The 15,952-nt window shown below is 37.3% G+C and overlaps 1 protein-coding gene across 1 annotated transcript in view; it reads right to left on the reverse strand.

Moving 5' to 3' along the window:
- Window positions 1–15,952, reverse strand: part of FOXP2 (forkhead box P2) — a 1,512,938-nt gene that overhangs the window by 723,812 nt on the left and 773,174 nt on the right. The window contains exon 7 of the mRNA XM_081537130.1: window positions 1,163–1,257. The gene's annotated coding sequence lies outside the window, so the exon portion shown is untranslated. The remainder of the gene's footprint in view (window positions 1–1,162; window positions 1,258–15,952) is intronic.

Consider the following 15,952-nt stretch of genomic DNA (forward strand, 5'->3'; position numbering starts at 1 on the left):
ATGTCCCAGAGTTATTGAAGAGTTCACTATAAATGGTGAAATCCTGTATGTCATTAAGACAGTATGTAAATTGTAATGTGATGAGTTGCCTTCATGTTGTTATGAAATCAGAAACAGTAACTTCAGAGTTTTATCTTGAGATTAGTTTTGATAAGTGAAACTCAGACAGATGTTTTGCTTATTTAATGAAATTATTTAGAAATTATTTTGTCTTTTCAATAACATTATTAATAAAAGTTATGCTTGTTATCAGCCTTTAAATGTTCAGTACAATATTTAGCACTTTATGATGGCTGCATTGCTTTTTTGTATGTGGGAAGGGGAAAGTACGGAATGTTTGATGGAAAATTCAATTTACTACAAATATATTATTTTCAAAGATGAAATAGTGACTGTTAACTAGTTCATTCTTGTATCTTTAGAATCATATACAGTGAAGTTATGGAATGGCCTCAAGATACATATTTTGGATGAAACTTAATATGCATACACATATTATTGGAGGTATGTCTTCTTGGTATGTAAGAACAACTTTGTTGGATTTATTAGACCAATACTTGCTCCATGTAGTCAACTGACTAGTGCTCTGGTATTTTATAATTGATGGGAAGCTACAAAATTCCCACATAACTTTATGTTTTGATAAGGCTGGAGTATGAAATATATAATTGTTCAATGGGCATTCATACTTGCTACATTTTTTCTGTCAAAAGAAAAAAATAATGTAAATAAATCTGTGCTCTCTTTTTCCCACACCATATCTATCTTGTTAATCCCTCTGACAAGCTGGGGACATTTTTGTCAGTATATGAAGAGATGGAAATAGCATCTTTGGCTATAAATGTGTCAAAATGATTGTGGTTTAAAAAATGGCAGTTTATGGGACAAGGGGTTATTCTCTAAAGTAGTATTTAGAATAATCTTGGAATTGGGAGTAGATAGGTTAAGAAGTCTTTTGATGTATTGCAAAAAGATAGTCATTAAAAAAAAAAACAAGTTGATTTGTAAGGTCTAGAAAGTCACTGTGGGAACTGGAGGGCTCAATCATAAAAACAACAAAATGGGAAATACTTTGGCTTTCACATTATCATATTTCACTTCTTCCTCCAGCATAAACTTCCTCCAGGTTTCAAACTTTAATGAAGCACTTATGTTATCATACCTTGCGCTGGGTACCCCTTCATGGGACACCTTTGGGAATACCCAAAAGTGAGATGCCATACAGGTGCAAAAATTCAAAGGTGTCATTGTTCCATCCTATTTTCAGAAGAGAAGAGACAGAAACAAACTTACTAGTAACATACGACATCTGAATAGCTACTACAAAAAATTAATCCTATTGAAATCTTTGATAAAAAACGAATGAACTGGCAGAGATGAACATTCCCTAATTAATTTAAAGTGGGCTAAATTGGTTAGAAGTATTCACCTTTTTAAATTTCTAAATTTGTGAGAAAGTATCAAGGTGAATTCTGTACCTCTTTCAAGAGTGTACAGAGAAATAGTCCATGATACATGAAGCAAAATTTTGGAACTGAAATGATTTCTTCTGGCTAAATCTTAGTTACATGCATCAGTACACAGTTTTTCCCTTTGGGTCTGTGAGAAAAGTATGAGGCTTTTATGTATATGCATCTATAGGGAAAATGTCAAGACTCATTTAAAAAGCAACTTCATGCATTCATTTGTTCATTCATGCATTCATTTACTCATCTATGTATTTCTGAGCACTTATTAATGGTAAGCCGTTTTCTAGATGATGGAATACACCACTGAACAAAACAAACATTTCTGCCCTCATGGAGTTTATATCCTAGCAGGAACCGGAGGTAAGTGTTAATAACTCATTCTTTCAAAATGGTAGGTTGGAAAAGAAAAATATGGCTTATGCAGATTAAGGTAAAGATATTTGCAGTAAAAACAAACAAGAAAGAAAGCCTCTAACCAAATATTCAGTTGTGTACTGAAAACTAAAAGTACCTCATTCATCTGACGTTCTCCTGCTATTCTACTCCATTTCTCAGTGATGTTTGCTTCTGTAAATTTTATATGGCTTTGTAAATATGAACCATTTTTCCTTGACTCTAAGAGGTCACCAACCATAAGGGGCTCCTTTCAAATAATAATATTTTAGCAAAAGTATATCAATAAAATAGACATTACCGATAGTGACCAGACACTACCACTGATTGCAAGACACATTTCAGGGCAAAAATGAGCTTCTTAAGTTTTAATAAATGCTGTATGTGTAACTTGAGTACCCTCATGGTCTAACTTTATTTTGTGTAGTATAGGGAAGTCCCATCCCCTTGCTTTGGAGAAACTCCAAACTCTTTCTCCATATTGCATTGTTAAGTATCTCAAGCCATCTTGACCTCCCTGCTGTTAGTAATAATGTATTTAAAGCTTCCTGGCTACTTCCTGCTGCAAGTAATGACTTTCCAACTATCTTTATAGGCTGGCAGCCGGGACCTACTAACTTCCTCTAGAAAGCTTTCTTTAATCTCCCTGGTTTTCTGAGTCTCAGTGCTCCAGCTCTTGCTATGTTGTAATAAAAGCTATGAAAAGCCTAGGCATCATATTAAAAAGCAGAGACATTACTTTGCCAAAAAAATGTCCGTATAGTCAAAGCTATGGTTTTCCTGGTAGTCATGTTTGGATGTGAGACTTGGACAATAAAGAAAGCTGAGCGCCAAAGAATTGACGCTTTTAACTGTGGTGTTGGACAAGACTATTGAGAGTCCCTTGGACTGCAAGGAGATTCAACCAGGCAATGCTAAAGGAAATCAGTCCTGAATATTCATTGGAAGGACTGATGCTGAAGCTGAAACTCCAATACTTTGGCCACCTGATATGAAGACCTGACTCATTGGAAAAGACCCTGATGTTGGGAAAGATTGAAGGCAGGAGGAGAAGGGGATGACAGAGGATCAGATGGTTGGATGGCATCACTGATTTGATGGACATGAGCTTGAGCAAGCTCCGGGAGTTGGTGATGGACAGGGAAGCTTGGCATGCTGCAGTCCATGGGGTCGCAAAGAGTTGGACACGACTGAGCGAATGAACTGAACTGAACTGAATATTGTTTAAGACCCTTCCTTGACTCAAATTTAACATGTCGGGGCCTAGGAGAAGTCCAAACATAGCTTTTAATATATGAATTTTTCAAGTTTCCATATACAAGAGATTGTTTATATTTATTAAAAACAAATGGAATCAGGTTATATATTCTGCTCTAATGAACACACATGTGTATATGTATATGTGTGTATATGTGAATGTTTGTATATTTGGGGTAATTAAATATTATAGGCAACTACATTATTCATTTTACTGGATTGTATAGTGTTCTATATGAATATATAAAACACTAATTATTAAATATTTATGTTGCTTCCATTTGTTATTATTACCATATTGATACAATGAATATCTTTTATACACACTTGTAAAGATGTATATGTGTGTGTTCTTTGAACACTAATGTGAGTATTGGGCTTCCCAGATGGCTCTAGTGTAAAGAACTTGACTGCCAATGCAGGAGACATAAGAAACAGCTTCGATCCCTGGATCGAGAATATTCCCTGAAGGAAGGCACAGCGACTCACTCCAGTATTCTTGCCCAGAGAATCTGATGGACAGAGGAGCCTGGCAGGCTACAGCCCATGGGGTCATAAAGAGTCAGACATGACTGAAGCAACTTAGCAAACACACACATGTGAGTATTAGTGTTAAATAAATAAATGAATGTATTTGTTAAATAAATTTCTAGAGGAAGATTTCGTGAATTAATTAATATTGGTATTTGAAATTTTGATGTGAAGTGAAAGTCGCTCAGTCATGTCCGACTCTTTGCCATCCCATGGACTATACAATAGTAACCGTTCCCTTCTCTAGGGGATCTTCCCAACCCAGTAATTGAACCCCAGTCTCCTGCATTGCAGGCGGATTCTTTACCAACTGAGCTATCAGGGAAGCCCAGTGATGAAAGTGAAAGTCGCTCAGTTGTGTCCAACTCTTTGCAACCCCATTGAGTATACAGTCCATGGAGTTCTCCAGGCCAGAATACTGGAGTGGGTAGCTTTTTCCCTTCTCCAGCAGATCTTCCCAACCCAGGAATTGAACCAGGGTCTCCTGCATTGCAAGCTGCTTCTTCACCAACTGAACTATCATGGAAGCCCCAATTTACTGATTTTGCTATATGGACTGGATTTCCAGCTTCAAGATAACAAGTTTCCCTGAACATTTAGAGTTGTGTAAAGACTCTCCCAGTGTACAGATACTCTATGTACTGAGCAAAGATATCAGTGGAGAGTGCTCTGTGAATGTGGATGGCCAAGCCTGTTTTACTCTGATTAGGTGAACCTGAAATGTACTATCAGATGATTTCGAAGCAAGAAGGGGCAAGCAGCCTGATTCATGTGACATGAAACTGCTCAGTCGTGTGCGACTGTTTGCCATCCCATGGACTGTAGCTTCCAGGCCTGAGTACTGGGGTGGGTTGCCATTTCCTTCTCCATTGGATCTTCCCGACCCAGAGATCGAACCCAGGTCTCTCGCATTGCACGCAGATGCTTTACCCTCAGCCACCAGGGAAGAAATTTTGATATTTTGGGCTAAATTGTCTCCCATATAACCCTGATAGAAATTCTAAAGTCCTAGGATAGAAGTCATAGAGGAACAAAGCCTCCTGCTTTGAAATATTTGTCATGGACACTGTATAACATGAAGAAAATATTTAAATGTGCTTTTACTGGAGTAGTAGTATATTGATCAAAAATCATAGTGAATTGAATAATTCTGGCTTAGTGGCTTGGGACATCAAAAATTTTTATTGGAACAGTTTCCTATATGTCTATGTCTTAAGACAAAAGAGATGTTACTGTCATTAGAAGTATTTGATAGATGCTGATACAATCTAAATGGTGATTTGAGGCATGCCCATAACAATCATGAATAAAGATTTAGAAGCCATGTTTTAGCCATATTCCCACTTATTGAACCTATTTTTATTGTATTTGCCATGACTGTATGTACTTATACAAAACTTATTATTAATTCCATTTTTTTCCCTATTTTCAAGTAACTCTCTAAACATGCAGATAATGGCAGAAAATCAGCTTGACACAGACCTCTGTGCTTTTGCAGTGCAGCGAACTCATCAAGCTGACTGCTGAATTATCTCATGATAAGATAATTTTCCTTCAAGTCTTAATACCACAGAGGTCACGTGCACTGATGATATTCATGAGGGAACTGTCACTTTCAGGCTCCTAATATCAGTCACTCTCCTATCTATATTTGGTTTATGGATTCAGGAAAGTGTGATAGCAGTTATTAGCTGCTCTCAGAAAATCCTCTTGCAAGATAGATTTATTTCCTGATTAATGATGGAAATGATCCAGTATTAATTTCAGTTTTTGATATCAACAATTTTATGTTAACATCATTCTTGCTATGTTCACCTTTCAAATTACTATGATCATTCTAATGATTAAAAAGCTATTATTCGATTTAGATTCACTCTGTAATTATCAATCGTAGTATTTCTGACATTTCTTACTAAATTTGGGTTCATGAGGGTGTACTCCAACCAACAAAAGCTTTTTCTGTAGCAGCTTTTTTTTTTAATATACATATTCAGTTAAATTTAAAGCATAGAAAAACAGGGAAGTAGTATTAGTCATACATTCTATCCTGGGTATGATTTTTTGATAGTTTTGTGAATTTTTTTTATTGATTTTTATTCTTGAAATTAGGATACCTTTTGCAATCTTTTATTTGTAGTGATAGTTTTCTCAACATTTATCTTATAGGAACACCAAATAGCTTTTTCCATTATTCTATTTTTAAAGTTGTATTCTTAGACTGTTCGACCTTTATATTCTTTGTTATTCACTATGATTAATGAGAGTTAGAGCTTTTAATTGCAGCACAAGAAAACTACTCTCAACACCTCAAAGAATATAATAATTACCTTAATACTTCTCCCTTTGGGGCATATTCTTATGAAGTATATCAGTGAAGGCCGCAAACAATTAAAACCTAGAAAGCATTATACAAAACTTTTATATTCCTTTTTGTTTAGTGAATTTTGTATGTGTGAATGACAAATCTTTGTGAATTTTTTTCAAGTGTATACATATCTTCACCCACTGGATTTCATGTGGTTTATATCTATTGCCAATGCTTTATTTTTATTTTTTTGGAATACCACAGTATCTTCTCTAATAAAATATCTCATTTATTCATTATTTTGTTAGGGTGGATTCAAATTAAATATATGTGCCTCTTTTATTCCAAAAATCTGAAGACTGCAAATAGTAAGATTACTTCTTATTGCTATCCTTTGGTCATTTACACTTACCAGTATTTTAATGGGCTTCCCTGATAACTCAGTTGGTAAAGAATCCACCTGCAATGCAGGAGAGCCCGGTTTGATTCCTGAGTCAGGAAGATCTGCTGGAGAAGGGATAGGCTACCCACTCCCGTATTTTCGGGCTTTTAATATTGAGTTATTTCTTTTGAATTTTCATATTCTGCTTTTAATGCATGAAGCATATCGTCTACAGTGAATCTTCACTATGGAAACATCTGGGTAAACTTTAATGGTTACTCTTCTTTACATATTGGACAATCATTGAATTGAGATCTTGAAGGTTAATCGAGTTCCTCTGAAACCAGTCTGAGTCCTGTGATTAGATGTCCTTAAAGAAGCCCACTCCAGTACTCTTGCCTGGAAAACCCCATGGACGCAGGAGCCTGGTAGGCTACAGTCCATGGGGTCGCTAAGAGTCGGACACGACTGAGCGACTTCACTTTCACTTTTCACTTTCATGCATTGGAGAAGGAAATGGCAACCCACTCCGGTGTTCTTGCCTGGAGAATCCCAGGGACGGCGGAGCCTGGTGGGCTGCCGTCTATGGGGTCGCACGGAGTCGGACACGACTGACGCGACTCAGCAGCAGCAGCAGCAGCAGCAAAGAAGCAAGAAATTAGATAAGGAATTGCGATGATGTTGAAATTTAGAAGCAAAAAATATATTTTGGAAAGTTTGTTCCTAATGTTATTCTGCACAGCAACAAATGAGTGTGACATTAACAGTTATTCTTCGTTTTACTCAATGGGATCAGAATCACTGGTTTGTAACCCCTGAAATTGTCTCTGAATATTATTACCATGCGAAATCAGTTTTTAAGATGGAAACTTGTCTTCATGATAGATCAAAATTTTATTTTAAAAAAACTGTTACATTAAAGAGAAATTTCCATTCAAGAGACATAAAGCCCCAACTTACATTCTGCCTTATTTGGATATACTTTTAATTTCTATATAGATTTAGAAATATAGTGAAAATAATAATTTAGATCACACTATAGAGGATAATTTAGGAAAAATACTTCTTTAGTAAAGACACACTTTAATAGAGTTCTCTTTAGAGTTGATTGATTTCTAAAGTTCAGATCCAGAAGACATTATCCATCCTCTTACATTATACTCAGTTTATTGACTGAAAAGAATGGAATTGGAAATGATTGCAAAAGGTTCATAAACTTTAATAGATAACAAGCTACTCAGTGTTAGAGGCAACTCTGGGAATCAGTTTCCAGGTTCTCAGTCAAGTATTCTATTGCAAAACGCTACTTTGACTCCTTCTAACTCATCCCTCTCAAAAATCATCTAAGCTTATGTAACACAGTCCCCAGAATATGCCTTTAATCGTGTTTTTTAGCCATTATCATCTGTTAGGAAATAAATTAACATTAAATTCCTCATGATTCAACCTATGCTCAATTTGTTCTTTTTAAAAAGCTTTAGAAATACTGACAAGTAGCATAAACACGAAAAAGTGAAAGTGTTAGTCATTTAGTCATGTCTGACTCTTTGCAACCCCATAAACTATAGCCCACCAGGCTGTTCATGGGATTCTCCAGGCAAGAATACTGGAATGGGTAGCCATTCATTTCTCCAGGGGAACTTCCTGACCCATGGATAAAACCTGGGTGCATTGCAGGCAGATTCTTTACCATCTCAGCCACTAGGGAAGCCCAAGCATAAACATAAATATCTTCTTTTCTTCCTTTAATCTAAGTGATATTCTAGTTTATGATACTAAACTTGCTTCACATTGCTTTTACTTTGTAAGATCTTGAAATCAATACAGAAATGTTATTTAATGATTTTCAGTGTAATTTATGTCACTCTTTACTTTTTCTGCCTTTGTAAAATATATGTAATATAGGTCATAACAGCCCTGTCTATAATTCTTAATGGTAACATATGTTATATATAATGTTTTATTTCATCTCTATTCTCTGGTTGACAGATTTTCTTTTTAATTCTGCCATCTTCTATTGACAGCAATATGTCATAGATTTTTATCCATTTCAAATAAATCATTTCTTCCCACCAAAATTTTCACTTTCTCCTGGCTTCATGCTTTTTTAAGAATGATATTCTACCTAGAAAGCATTCCATCTACTTCATATATTCCTGGTACAAAACAGTAGATAGTAAATTGCTTTTGAGAGAAATAAGAAAAAGAGGAAGGGACTGAGCATTTATTTAGTGTTACTGTATCAGACACCACTATGCTTTATTACCACCTTGTTACCAACTAGGCAGATTCCCAGGTAAAATAATTTGTGCATGACAACAGTTAAGCAGCAGCAGATCCAAGATTTTAACACCAGTCTTCCTGACTCTAAAGCTACTTTCTACTTCAGCCATGTCTTTGTAGAGGTATATAATCTACAAATCTTTTGCAGTGATTTCTTAATATTAAAATAAGTAAAAGAGAGAGATATGGTAGTACTTATGAATGGTGATTCTATTTCTGCACCAAATCTTGCATATAACCTATTTTTATCATACCTCCCACTATTCTTCTATTTCAGGCATTTGTTACATCCCATTTAGATTTCCATAATAACCGCTTAATTATTCTCCTTTCTCTCTGGTTCCCTTCTACACCCAAGCAAAGTTCCCAAATCATATCTTTTATCTTGTCGTTCTTCTGCTTTAAAGCATTTCAAGGTTTCTAATTATCTACAAGACAAACTTCAGTTTATGTCCTTAATCCACGTGGTCTCACTGTGCTTATTCACACACCTCCACTGAACTATTTACATCTTTTGGTCATAATCATCACTTTTCCAAATTCATACTTAGATTTTTCCTCTCACTCCACCTGGGATAATCCCTTGTTTTGCCATCATTTATAGAAATGTTTTTCAATTGAAAGTAAAATGCTGTTTATTCAATAAATATTGCTCAGGACCCCACCTGAAAGTGGTCTCTCTTGCATCTGTTTCCACAACACTTTGTAGCTCTGTGATAACTGAAGTTATTAAGGATGCTTAGAGTCTACAAGAAAGAGAATTTGACGTGACAACTTCTTTCGTATATATGAAGGGCCCTCAGTTGGAAGAAGGGTAGGCTCACTCACAGTGGTCCTTAAAGGAAGAACAAGGAATATATTATGATGGAATAAGTTGCAGCAACTTTAGTATCTGCTTCAAGAAATATTGAATTCTTTCTTCAAAGAAAGTATTTCAGTAAGATCTGGATGCTTCCTGATCACGGATATTACAGGATTAATCACCATTATTTATCTTATAGTAGTTGCATTCATGATATTTTCCTTATAAGACTGAGCTTTTCGAGAATAAGGACTTTTGTTTATAGCTGTTTCTCTCATCATGTTTATTGGTTTGGCTTTGTTACACCAAGAAAATAGAAACACATGCCTTTAGTACCACATGGTATAAATATAAAATCATTTTTGTTAGGAGAAAAACCTTAAAGGAAAGAAATAGCAAAGTGTACCATCATCTAAATTCTCATAGTCCCAAATAGAAGTGGGCTTAGATTCCCTTGGGTCCAGGCACTATGCAAAGTGCTCAGCTGAAGGGGCATCAGGGGTAGGATACATCCTGTGTGTGTGTGTGTGTTGTGTGTGTGTGCACATGTGCACACTCAATCATGTCTGACTCTTTGCAACCCCATGGATTGTAGTCCACCAGGCTCCTCTGTTCATGGGATATCCCAGACAAGAATACTGGAGCAGTTGCCATTTCCTACTCCAGGGGATCTTCCCAACCTAGGGGTTGAAACTGCATCTCTTGCATCTCCTGAATTGGCAGGTGGATTCCTTAGCACTGCACCGTCTCAAACGGAGAAGGCAATGGCATCCCACTCCAGTACTCTTGCCTGGAAAATCCCATGGACAGAGGAGCCTGGTAGGCTTCAGTCCATGGGGTCGCAAAGAGTCGGACACGACTGAGTGACTTCAATTTCACTTTTCACTTTTCACTTAAATGTACTGGAGAAGGAAATGGCAACCCACTCCAGTGTTCTTGCATGGAGAATCCCAGGGACGGAGGAGCCCGGTAGGCTGCCGTCTCTGGGGTCGCACAGAGTCAGACACGACTGAAGCGACTTAGCAGCAGCAGCAGCAGCAGCAGCAGCAGCAGCAGCAGCAGCAGCAGCAGCACCATCTCAAAAGCCCATAGGATGAATCTAGCCGAGCACTGTTTTCCTGCTGGAGGAACTGGCCTTGTTAGAAAGGAGGAGTTTCTGGATCTCAGACTCTAATGTTAATCTATTCTTCTCTTGAGCTAAGACTCACTGAGCTAATTTCTCACTAAATTATCCAGATTGAGGAAATGAGTCTCCCAGATCTGTTTCTTCTTATGCTTGCAATGCCTTTGCATGAAAACAAGTACTTCTTACAAGCAGTACTAAAAGAGAAAGAAGGTAAATAGATCTCTATCATGTTATATATTTATTTAGCACAGGAAAAGAGAGTAGAAAATGGAAATAAATCTTTGGACTTTTGTATCCAGTTAGAAATTAATAATTAATGTGTCCAGTAAGGAAGTGTGTCAATTCATCAATTGTAAGAAGCAGAAACTAGCAACTCTGGCTGACTGTGGGAAAGGTGAAGTACTGCAAGCAGGGCACTGAAGGAGGAGCTGGATGACTGGGGGCCTGGGCTTGTGAGGTATAGAAACCAAGGCAGTAGCAGAAGAATAGAAACAGGAGAGCTAGGAAAGCTCTGAGGGCAAGAACTGGTTGATACTGATAATGCTACCACAGGGATGGAACTTGAAAACACACTGCTAAGTGAACGAATCCATGCACAAAAAGCCACACATTATATAATTTAATTTATATGAAATACCCATCATACTTAAATCCACAAGGGCATAAATCAGATCAGTGGTTGCCTGGGCTAAGGAGAAGGGAGAATGGGCTATTAAGTGAGTGCTTAATAGGCTTAGGGTTTCCTTTTAGTATAATGAATGTGTCTTGGAACAAGATTAAAGGTGACAGTTGTACAACATTGTGAATGTGCTAAATGCCAATGAGTTGTACACTTGAAAACACTTAATGATTAATTTTAGGTTGACCTTATAAAATTTTATCTCAGTTAACAGAAAGGAACAGACTGGTTGGTACTACTCTGGGAGAAATAGAATTCCAGTTGTTTCTCTCTTTTGCTTCACTTACCCCAAATTACAACTTTTCATTTTGGCCAAATTTAGGCCATATGCCATCCTTCTTATTGAATACAGGTAATGAAAGAAAGTATCCTCCTCTAAAGCTTCTTAGCCAGAGTCATACCCCAAAATTTCATGGACCTTCAAGATAACAGAGACAATGGGGAAGATATCATTTTCCCAAAGTAATAACATGCTGTTAGGAAGTGATGGTGGGTATGGGTCATACACAAACATGCCTAAAATATTCTTGTTATTGGCAAAAAATCAATAATCAGGGATAAAATAATTTTGTAAGGAAAACTGGTAAAGATGTTTTTAAAAAGGCAACAAGTGTTCTTACACATATTTATTACTGCTTCAAGAATTTAGCCTTTTCTTAAAATATATATGTAGCTACCTTGTATGCAAACGATTGCTTGGAATACAAAAATAGCTAAGGTGGCACAGTGATAAAGAATCCGCCTGCCAATGCAGGAGATGCAAGAGACGCCAGTTCGATCTCTGGGTCGGAAAGATCACCTGGAATAGGAAATGGCAACCCACTCCAGCATTCTTGCCTGGAAAATTCCAAGGACTGAGAAACCTGGCAAGCTACAGTCGATGGGGTGGCAAAGAGTTGGACATGATTGAGTGATTAAGCATGTACGCATGCATTCCCTTTGAATAGTTCCTAGAGTGCATATTGCGCAGAATTCAGAGGATAAATAGGGCTGACATACAGCCCTTTGATGTCCACTGGAATGTAATACATATTTTTCAAACATTGTGGGAAAACAGAAATCACTATTAGTTCTCCTCTTTTCATTAATCGTAGTTCTCATTCTCAGGATCATTGTAGAATCATATTTGGTTAAAACTTAGTAATTTAGATGAATCTCCTTGAGGCGTTTCAATAGGTCTGAGGTAGGATTACTGAGGAAAAATACAGTAATAAACAGACACTTGATTTTTGGAACCCAAAGAGTATAAAGAATTCAGCTGCAGTCCATGTCTGTTTCTACTCTTGCATCCAATCTGAGCAGTGTGCAATGATGCTTGCTCTCTGTAGTGACTGAGAAAGTCGCACCAGATGAAGCACTTAAATGTATACAAAACTGAGTATAATCAGACCAACATAACTGTTTTATGTATCAAGAAAAAAGCTTGGTTAGTCAAGTGTCTTCTTTGTGACAGTATTTATTGCAATAGAAATTTACCTGGAACACAGACAACTGGTATTGTACCCTTTATACTATAATATATCAGACAAGTATTCATCCAAATAGGGACTTACAATACAATTCTATCTGGAACACAGGTTGGAAAATGCAGACTTGGATATAGTTACAAAAAAAGCAGAAAGACCACTGGATGTGGATTCCAAAGATCTGGGTTTGAGAGCTGAATGCTACTATCTTTGCAAACTAGGGCAGGTCACCTGAGTTCTCTGTAACTTAGACTCCTGCCTCACAGTGATGTTGTACAGAATATTATATGCATCATTTATTATGATATACTTTCTGTTTTGTTTTTTTATGGAATTTTCCTCAAGACACAACTCTATTTGCTCCATACACAGCTCATGATTTTCACATTGTTTGAGGTAAAATGAGGAAATACAGAAGTCAGTTAATGCTACAAGTTACCCATTCTAAGAACAACCTTATTCTGAAAATTACTGTTCTTACACTGGCAAAATCTCACATTTGCTTCTGTTGTGGGGGAGGTTAATCCAAGAACTAGTCAGTTTTGACTGTGCTGCTCCTTATTGCTAACCTTCATCTCTTACTATCTCCTAAACTTAACGCTTCACTCACAATAAGGTTATTTAAGAGTTGACTCATTGGAAAAGACCCTAATGCTGGGAAGGATTGGGGGCAGGAGGAGAGAGGATGAGATGGTTGGATGGCATCATCGACTCAATGGACATGGGTTTGGGTAAACTCTGGGAGTTGGTGATAAACAGGGAGGCCTGGCGTGCTGCGATTCATGGGGTTGCAAAGAGTCGGACACGACTGAGTGACTGAACTGAACTGAACTGAACTTAGTTCTAGCCTTCTTATCTTCAGTAACACAATTCCTGACAATAAAAGGAAAAAGAAAACTAGCATGAAATCTGGTAGGTAGCAAGGTACAACACTAGGTCAATGGGTTTGGAACTTGTAATATTAAATATCAGATGGACAGGGGTTGACCTTCACTTATTCTACGTCAATTGGGGAAATGAGCTGGGGATTGATAGGTGAGTGGTAGAGAGGGGGGAGAATAGTAATGGAGATGAGAGGGACTGGGTCAAACTTGAGGAAGGGGAGGATAAACAGAAGCGGTATCCAAGCACAACTGGATATACTTAGATTCTATTTTAGATTATGTCAGATAACACTTTTACCCCTGTAGCTACTAGAAACTGACATTTAATTAGAGAATGACAAGCAAGAAATAGCCAGGTGACATGGAACCACTTCAGAATAAAGCCATCATTATTTCTCCTGCAGTTTGTACTTGCAAAAGTTTTGCATCTTCCTTTACTAACCCTTCACAATATTACTGTGATAAAGATGGACAAAAACTAACTATTCATTCTCCACTGTAGACTAAACAAAAGGAAATTTGCTTAAATTGTAGTCAAGTAAAAACATCTTGGCTAAAAAGTCCATATCTGTGCTAAAATATATTTCTTAAATGAATTTCCCATTTTAGTAAATAGTTATTGAATTTACCAGGCTTCTCTGGTTGTACAGAATCTGGCTGCAATGCAGGAGACCCAAGTTCAATCCCTGGGTCAGGAAGATATTCTGGAGAAGGGAATGGCTACCCACTCCAGTGTTCTTGCCTGTAAAATCCCACAAACAGAGCCTGGTGGGCTATAGTACATGGGGTCGCAAAAGTCCTGCACAACTGAGAGACTAACAGTTTCACTTTTCATTGAATTTAATAATTTTTATTTTTTGCAACACATCAGTTTTAAGCCAGGATGATGACATTGGAAGACCCAAGGTTGAACATAGACATAGAAGACAAAGGTAGCTTTCTACACTGTATGATTAACAGTCACTCGTCCTTAACTTTTTTCCCAAAAGACTACCACATTTCCTGAAATTTTCACATTATTGACTTTTGGGGATGAGCCACTGAGGACTCTACAGTGGAAAATTGTGCCTGGAATACACTGCACTTAATTCTAGTCATCTACACTTAGACATTATTTTTTAAAGAATAATTCTAAATCACCTAGAAAAATTCCAAGAGATTGGAACACAGGTGTAGGGAAGTGAATCTAGAATCAATTAAGTCACAAAAGTCACAAAATTCCCTAGTGGTGGCTTGTGTGCATGAAAATCCCTAGAGAAGGTAGACAGCCATTTGAGAGTACAAAGAACATGTCCGGCAATTAAATTATTTACTCAGCAAATATGTATTGAGCCCATATAATGCAGAAGACAGTGTCCTTGGTGCTGGGGCTAGGGTAGTTAATAAAATGGACAAAAATCTTTGTCCTCATGGACTTTGAATTCTAATTGGAAAGGCAATATAAAATGGTAAATGAACCAAATATACAGAGTGTTAATTACTGACATGGGTTAATGTGAAAAAGAAAGCCAAGAAAGGGGCCAGGAAGTCTGCATGTGTGTGTGCACATGCACGTGTGTGCACGCTTCCCAGAAAGGAACTTTTAATTTTAGAGAAGGTTGTTTTATGGTGAAGGTTAAAGGAAGCCAAGGAATGAGCCATCAGATATCTGGGGGGAAGATGCTTCAAGTGGAGGAAATAGTAAAAGGCACTGGATAATCTCATAAGTATAAAAAGAAAGGAATTCCAGAAGGAATGATCAAACACTGTAATCCCTTCCTTAATAAATTGGTTTAATGTCAGTCTTCCCTTGAACCTTCTCTTCATCTGGGCACACATCACCTGATGAGTCAAGTAATGATGGCCTTGACTCATCATTCCCTTTGCCAGTGGGGTCATTGGTTCTTTGTGAAAAGCACTACTATCTATAGGCACTCTTCTATAAATTTCAACTCTTTTCAACCCACATCCTCATCTCCCTCTATTCATCACTTGACTATTGATTTCTCCATCTCTGGAACTTGATTCCTCTATCAAATTTTGTGACTTTACTACTCTGTTATCAACTTCACAATGTCCAGGTTTCTTAATTTTCTGCCACAATCTTTCTTTGCCAGCCTTTGATCATCCCCATCACCCTTGCCTTAGATGAGGTCCTTAACTATGATCTACATATGGCAACACACTTTCCTGACTAAATCCTACTACCATTGTCTCTCAGCAGTGATCCCATCATCTCTTTCCATGTACCACCACTGTGGGCTTTGGACACACAGCCAGTTGCTGCCTGACTATGGAATGGACAGGCTCAGGACACTGGAATTGCTTCTTGTTGTTATTTGCTGCTCCTCTGACACCTGGCCCTTTGGAGGCTGACCAATGTACAGTTCTAGTGC

This window comes from Giraffa tippelskirchi, chromosome 10 (genome assembly GCF_054371585.1).
Source record: "Giraffa tippelskirchi isolate mGirTip1 chromosome 10, T2T-mGirTip1v1.2.pri, whole genome shotgun sequence".
Taxonomy (NCBI): Eukaryota; Metazoa; Chordata; class Mammalia; order Artiodactyla; family Giraffidae; genus Giraffa; species Giraffa tippelskirchi.